Below are 6,964 nucleotides of genomic sequence, written 5' to 3'. Positions count from 1 at the left end.
AAGTCGCACACAAAAATCCAGGAGACAGAGTCCTCTGACTCACCTCCTCCTCCTCTTCTTCCACTGAGGAAGGTGAGCTGTCTTGTTCTGAATCCAAGCAGAAAGGGTGTGAATGCAGCAAAGTTCTATTTTTCCCCCCACCTGAGAAATCTCAAGCTGTTGTGCAACAATGTTGTTTCCACAATTCAAATCCAACCTGAGTGGGTTCCTGAGAGTAAGCCTCAGAGTAAATTCCTCCCCTCAAATTCCTCCCCTGAGGCTGCGAGACCTCCTCCTTCACTTCTCCTTTAATAAAGTGATTTGGAATGAATGGAACAAACTGGGTCAAGGCATGCACATTGACAAGAGTGACTTCAGGTTCTCTAAACATTCAGAAACCAAAGGGGGTCTATTGCTGAGAAGGTTGGCACCACTGTAGTATCCCTCACCAGGGATATGGTTAGTCCCTCAGAAGGGAGTTCTACCCTAAGGATCCCAAGGATAGAAAGATGGAGGCCACCCTCTGAGTGTCCCTGGCAGCTACCTGCTTTGCAAGAGCAGCTCCTTTCCTGGCTAGAAGGGCTCCAAGTCTCAAGGACAGAGATCACCCTGACTTTGGCTCCACTTTAACAAAAGTCTCCTTATCAACAGCACTTGTACCTAATGCTTAAACAGATGCAATAAGGTTCTCTACCCAGGGCCATGTAGCCAGCTGCCAGCTATGGCTCAGACCCTAGAAGATGGACACTCACGCTAAGCAGATCCTATGCTTGGCCAAGTTTACTGGTTTCCTTCTTTTTGGAAAAAAGCTGGAGGAGCTGCTGCTGACAATGTGGCACAAACCAAATCGTCTCTCCCTGCCCCACTAAGTGCCCACTGGAGAGAGTATAGACCAGCCTTCTGAGAGAGATGCTACTTTCACGCCTCATCCTCACAGAGGTAACAGCAAAGGTATGACAGATTCCCTAAAGGAAACAGTGCAATAGAGGTCCAGGGGATAATCTGGAGGGACCTCAGCCCTTTCCCCTCCCCCCAAATTTATTTTAACAAAGATCTTGTAGACATCCACCCAGAACTGAAGCTAGGGGCAGGATTCCCCATTTCCTAGAGGAACGGTTTTCAACAACCACAGACAAATGGGTCAGAGAGATAGTGAGCCAGGGATACTCCTCCAAAAGATAGTGGAGCAAATAATAAAGCAATCAATTTGCAAACATGTAGAAGACAATAAGGTAATAAATAATAGTCAGCATGGATTTGTCAAGATCAAATCATGTCAAACCAACCTGATAGCTTTCTTTGACAGGATAGCAAGCCTTGTGGATGCGGGAAGTGATAGACATGGTATATCTTGACTTTAGAAAAGCTTTTGATACTATCTCGCATGACCTTCTCATAAACAAACTAGGGAAATACAACTTAGATGGAGCTACTACTAGGGTGCATATAACTGGTTGGAAAACCATTCCCAGAGAGTAGTTATCAGTGGTTCACAGTCATGCTAGAAGGACATAACAAGTAGGGTCCCGCACGGATCAGTTCTGGGTCTGGTTCTGTTCAATATCTTCATCAATGATTTAGATAATGGCATAAGGAGTACACTTATAAAGTCTGCTGGGAGGGGTTGCAGTGCTTTGGAGGATAGGATTAAAATTCAAAAATAATCTGGACAAACTGGAGAAATGGCCTGAAATAAATAGGATGAAATTCAATAAGGACAAATGCAAAATACTCCACTTTAGGAAGGAACAATCAGTTGCACATATACAAAATGGGAAATGGCTGCCTAGGAAGGAGTACTGTGGAAAGGTATCTGGGGGTCATAGTGGACCACAAGCTAAATATGAGTCAATAGTGTAATGCTGTTGCCAAAAAAGCGAATATCGTTCTGGGATGTATTAGCAGGAGTGGTGTAAGCAAGACACGAGAAGTAATACTTCTGCTCTACTCCACGCTGATTAGGCCTCAGCTGGAGTATTGTGTCCAGTTCTGGGCACCACATTTCAGGAAAGATGTGGGCAAATTGGAGAAAGTCCAGAGAAGAGCTGTTTGGTGGCTCAGGAAAGGGCTTAGGGGCGGGCAGAGAGTCTCTGGAGGGGATGGGAAGAGGCAGAGCGAGGCATTCTGAGGCTTTGGCACAGCTTAAATATGAAATGGGCAACTTTAGGTATCAGCACTTCTTGCATTCCTGGTGTTGCCCATCCCAGCCAATTGTTGATCACCCTTCATACACTAGAATATTGTGTATCACCAAACCAGCTGCACCTGCATCTCCTCCTCTCCCCAGTATGGAAATCAATGCTTGCACATTTGATTCAAGCCATCTGACAACTTGGTAGCAGGATGGTCTAATCTGGGGCAACATGCTACTGGATAATCCAACATGGCACAGGCACCAACTTTGCCTTTTCTCTGGGGATGCTCCACCCCCGCTCTGCCCTGAGCCCCTGCCCCAACTCTGCTCCTTTCCCCAAGGTTCCACCCTTGCTCTGCCTCTTCCCACCCCCACCAGTTGCTTTCTGCCCTCCCCTAAGCCCTTCCCTGACCTGCCAAACAGCTCTGCAGTGGCAGCACCTCCCATCAGCTGATGAGCAGGGGTGGCAAACAGCTGTGGCTGATGGGTGCTGAACATCCACTATTTTTTTCCTGTGGGTGCTCCAGCCCCAGAGCACCCATGGAGTCAGCACCTATGCAACATGGAACTGCCTATCATCTTAATCATGAGGTACATGAAAAAGGTGCCAGCAAACAGAGCTGTAAACAGGGGAGTTTGTATTGCGGTGCTCATTTGGGGTTTGTTTTTGCTATGGGTGCTGGTGTTTTGCTGTAGTTTGTGTTTCCCAGATTAACAGGATTTAGGTGGGAAGGCTATGACAGATACAGAGGCAGCAGTGGGAGTGACCCATGTAGTGGAAGACACAATGGAGATGACTGGATGTGGAAGCTGCGGTATGTACATGATCCTGGAGGGGGTACCTGGAAAGAGTTTTGTGTGCATGAAGTGTGGTCTGATAGAGCTGATGGAAGAAAGATCCGAGGATTGGAGATGCAGGTGGAAAGTCTAGTTGAGTTTAGAAAGGGGTTCAAGCGGATTATGGAGCAAAGACATGAGGCAGCTGAAGGGAAAAGTGCAGACTTGCAGATGGAAGCAGGACTGAAGAATTCTGAGGGAAGACTGCTGGGTGAAGGAAATGGACAGTGGAAGCATGTGACTAAGAGAACCAGGCATAGGAAAAGAGGGGCTAGTGAAAGAGAAATAGAGCTCAAGAACAGGTTTGCAGAATTAGAAAATGAAGAAGGGGCTCAGCAAGTGGTCACTGAAGGTGGAAGGGCAAGGACGAAGAGAAGAGCGGCTAGACCTATAGGAAAAGGGGAAGAGCCAATGGAGACTACACCAAATATGAGCCCCAGGAGGATACAGGATGGGTTGAAGAGGATCACAAGGGAGAATAGGAATGGAAAGAACTTGCAGCCAGAGGGAACAGGGGATAAACCAGAGAATAGCACCATCACCAGGAAAAGGCAGGTCTACATGATCGGGGACTCCTTACTGAGAAGAATAGACAGGCCTATAACCAGAGCTGATCCAGAGAATAGAAGGGTGTGCTATCTTCCAGGTGCTAAGATATGGGATGTGGACTTGAGGTTGAAAAAGATCCTAAAGGGAGTGGGAAAGAATCCACCGATCGTCCTTTATGTGGGAACAAATGATACCGGTAGATTCTCACTGGAACGTATCAAGGGAGACTATGCCAGGCTGGGAAAGACGCTTCAGGAAATTGAGGCTCAGGTGATCTTCAGTGGGATTCTGCCTGTTCCTAGAGAAGGGCAACAAAGGTATGACAAGATTATGACTATCAACAGATGGCTCAGGCAGTGGTGCTATAAGGACAGTTTGGGGATGTATGGCCACTGGGAGGCATTCATGGACAGAGGACAGTTCTCTTGGGATGGACTTCATCTGAGTAGGGAAGGAAATAGACTTATAGGATGGAGGCAGGCACAATTGATTAAGAGAGCTTTAAACTAGGAATCTGGGGGAGATGGTTGGGAGATGTCCAGGTAATCTCCATGCCGGATTTTAGCATTGAGAGGGAAGAAAACAAAGTAAGAAAGGATACAGCTGTGGGTAGGAGAATGGACATAAGGAGGAAGGACAGTGTGGATACCAGTCTAATAGGTCATACTGGCTGTAGAATGTCCGTGCCTAATCGGGTAAAGAATGTGAGTGAGGCCAAACAGCAAAAATTAAGATGTTTGTACACAAATGCGAGGATCCTCGGTAACGAAATGGAGGAACTAGAGCTACTGGTGCAGGAAGTGAAACCAGATATTATAGGGATAACAGAAACATGGTGGAATAGTAGTCATGACTGGACTACAGGTATTGAAGGGTATGTGCTGTTTAGGAAAGATGGAAATAAAGGCAAAGGTGGTGGAGTAGCATTGTATATCAATGATGAGGTAGAATGTAAAGAAATAAGCGATGGAATGGATAAGACAGAGTCCGTCTGGGCAAAAATCATATTGGGGAGGAAAACTACTAGAGCCTCCCCGTGATCGTGCTTGGGGTGTGCTATAGACTACCGAGATCTAATTTGGATATGGATAGAGCCCTCTTTAATGTTTTTAGTGAAGTGATACTAATGTAAATTGCGTGATCATGGGAGACTTTAACTTCCCAGATATAGACTGGAGGACCAGTGCTAGTAATAATAATAGGGCTCAGATTTTCCTAGATGCGATAGCTGATGGATTCCTTCATCAAGTAGTTGCTGAACCGACTAGAGGGGATGCCATTTTAGATCTAATTTTGGTGAGTAGCGAGGACCTCATAGAAGAAATGGTTGTAGGGGACAACCTTGGTTCAAGTAATCAATGAGCTAATTCAGTTCAAACTGAATGGAAGGATAAACAAAAATAAATCTGTGACTAGGGTTTTTGATTTCAAAAGAGCTGACTTTCAAAAATTAAGGAAATTAGTTAGGAAAGTGGATTGGTCTGAAGAACTTATGGATCTAAAGGCAGAGGAGGCCTGGGATTACTTTAAATCAAAGCTGCAGAAGCTATCAGAAGCCTGCATCCCAAGAAGGGGGGGAGGGGTGGAATTCATAGGAAGGAGTTGTAGACCAAGCTGGATGAGCAAACATCTCGGAGAGGTGATTAAGAAAAAGCAGAAAGTTGAGGAAGTGGAAGATGGGAGGGATCAGCAAGGAAAGCTACTTTATTGAGGTCAGAACATGTAGGGATACAATGAGAGAGGCTAAAAGTCAAGTAGAGTTGGACCTTGCAAAGGGAATTAAAACCAATAGTAAAAGGTTCTATAGCCATGTAAATAAGAAGAAAACAAAGAAAGAAGTAGTGGGACCGCTAAACACTGAGGATGGAGTAGAGGTTAAGGATAATCTAGGCATGGCCCAATATCTAAAAAAATACTTTGCCTCAGTCTTTAATAAGGCTAAAGAGGATCTTAGGGATAATGGTAGCATGACAAATGGGAATGAGGATATGGAGGTAGATATTACCATATCTGAGGTAGAAGCAAAACTTGAACATCTTAATGGGACTAAATCGGGGGGCCCAGATAATCTTCATCCAAGAATATTAAAGGAATTGGCACATGAAAATGCAAGCCCATTAGCAAGACTTTTTAATGAATCTGTAAACTCAGGGGTTGTACCATATGACTGGAGAATTGCTAACATAGTTCCTATTTTTAAGAAAGGGGAAAAAAAGTGATCTGGGTAACTAGAGGCCTATTAGTTTGACATCTGCAATATGCAAAAATTTGAAAAAATTTTGAAGGAGAAAGTAGTTAAGGACATTGAGGTCAATGGTAAATGGGACAAAATGTAACATGGTTTTACAAAAGGTAGATCGTGCCAAACTAGTCTTATCTCCTTCTTTGAGAAAGTAACACAATTTTTTTAGACAAAGGAAATGCAGTGTATCTAATTTACCTAGATTTCAGTAAGACATTTGATATGGTGCCACATGGGGAATTATTAGTTAAATTGGAAAAGATGGGGATCAATATGAAAATTGAAAGGTGGATAAGGAATTGGTTAAAAGGGAGACTACAGTGGGTCATACTGAAAGGTGAACTGTCAGGCTGGAAGGAAGTTATCAGTAGAGTTCCTCAGAGATCGGTGTTGGGACTAATCTTATTTAATCTTTTTATTACTGACCTCAATACAAAAAGTGGAAATGTGCTAATAAAGTTTGTGGATGATTCAAAGCTGGGAGCCGTTGCCAATTTAGAGAAGGACCGGGATATCATACAGGAGGATCTGGATGACCTTATAAACTGGAGTAATATTAATAGGATGAAATTTAATAGTGAGAAGTGTAAGGTCATGCATTTAGGGATTAATAAGAAGAATTTTAGTTGTAAGCTGGGGACACATCAATTAGAAGTAACCGAGAAGGAGAAGGACCTTGGAGTATTGGTTGATCATAGGATGACTATGAACTGCCAATGTGATATGGCCATGAAAAAAGCTAATGCAGTCTTGGGATGCATCAGGTGAGGTATTTCCAGTAGAGATAAGGAGGTGTTAGTACCATTATACAAGGCACTGGTGAGACCTCATCAGGAATACTGTGTGCAGTTCTGGTCTCCCATGTTTAAGAAGGATGAATTCAAACTGGAACAGGTACAGAGAAGGGCTACTAGGATGATCCGAGGAATGGAAAACCTGTCTTATGAAAGGAGACTCAAGGAGCTTGGCTTGTTTAGCCTAACCAAAAGAAGGTTGAGAGGAGATATGATTGCTCTCTCTAAATATATCAGAGGGATAAATACCGGAGAGGGAGAGTAATTATTTAAGCTCAGTACCAATGTGGACACAAGAACAAATGGATATAAACTGGCCATCAGGAAGTTTAGACTTGAAATTAGATGAAGGTTTCTAACCATCAGAGGAGTGAAATTCTAGAATAGCCTTCCAAGGGAAGCTGTGGGGGCAAAAGATCTATCTGGTTT

This window comes from Dermochelys coriacea, chromosome 2 (genome assembly GCF_009764565.3).
Source record: "Dermochelys coriacea isolate rDerCor1 chromosome 2, rDerCor1.pri.v4, whole genome shotgun sequence".
NCBI classification, from domain to species: Eukaryota; Metazoa; Chordata; order Testudines; family Dermochelyidae; genus Dermochelys; species Dermochelys coriacea.
This window is presented reverse-complemented; position numbering follows the sequence as displayed.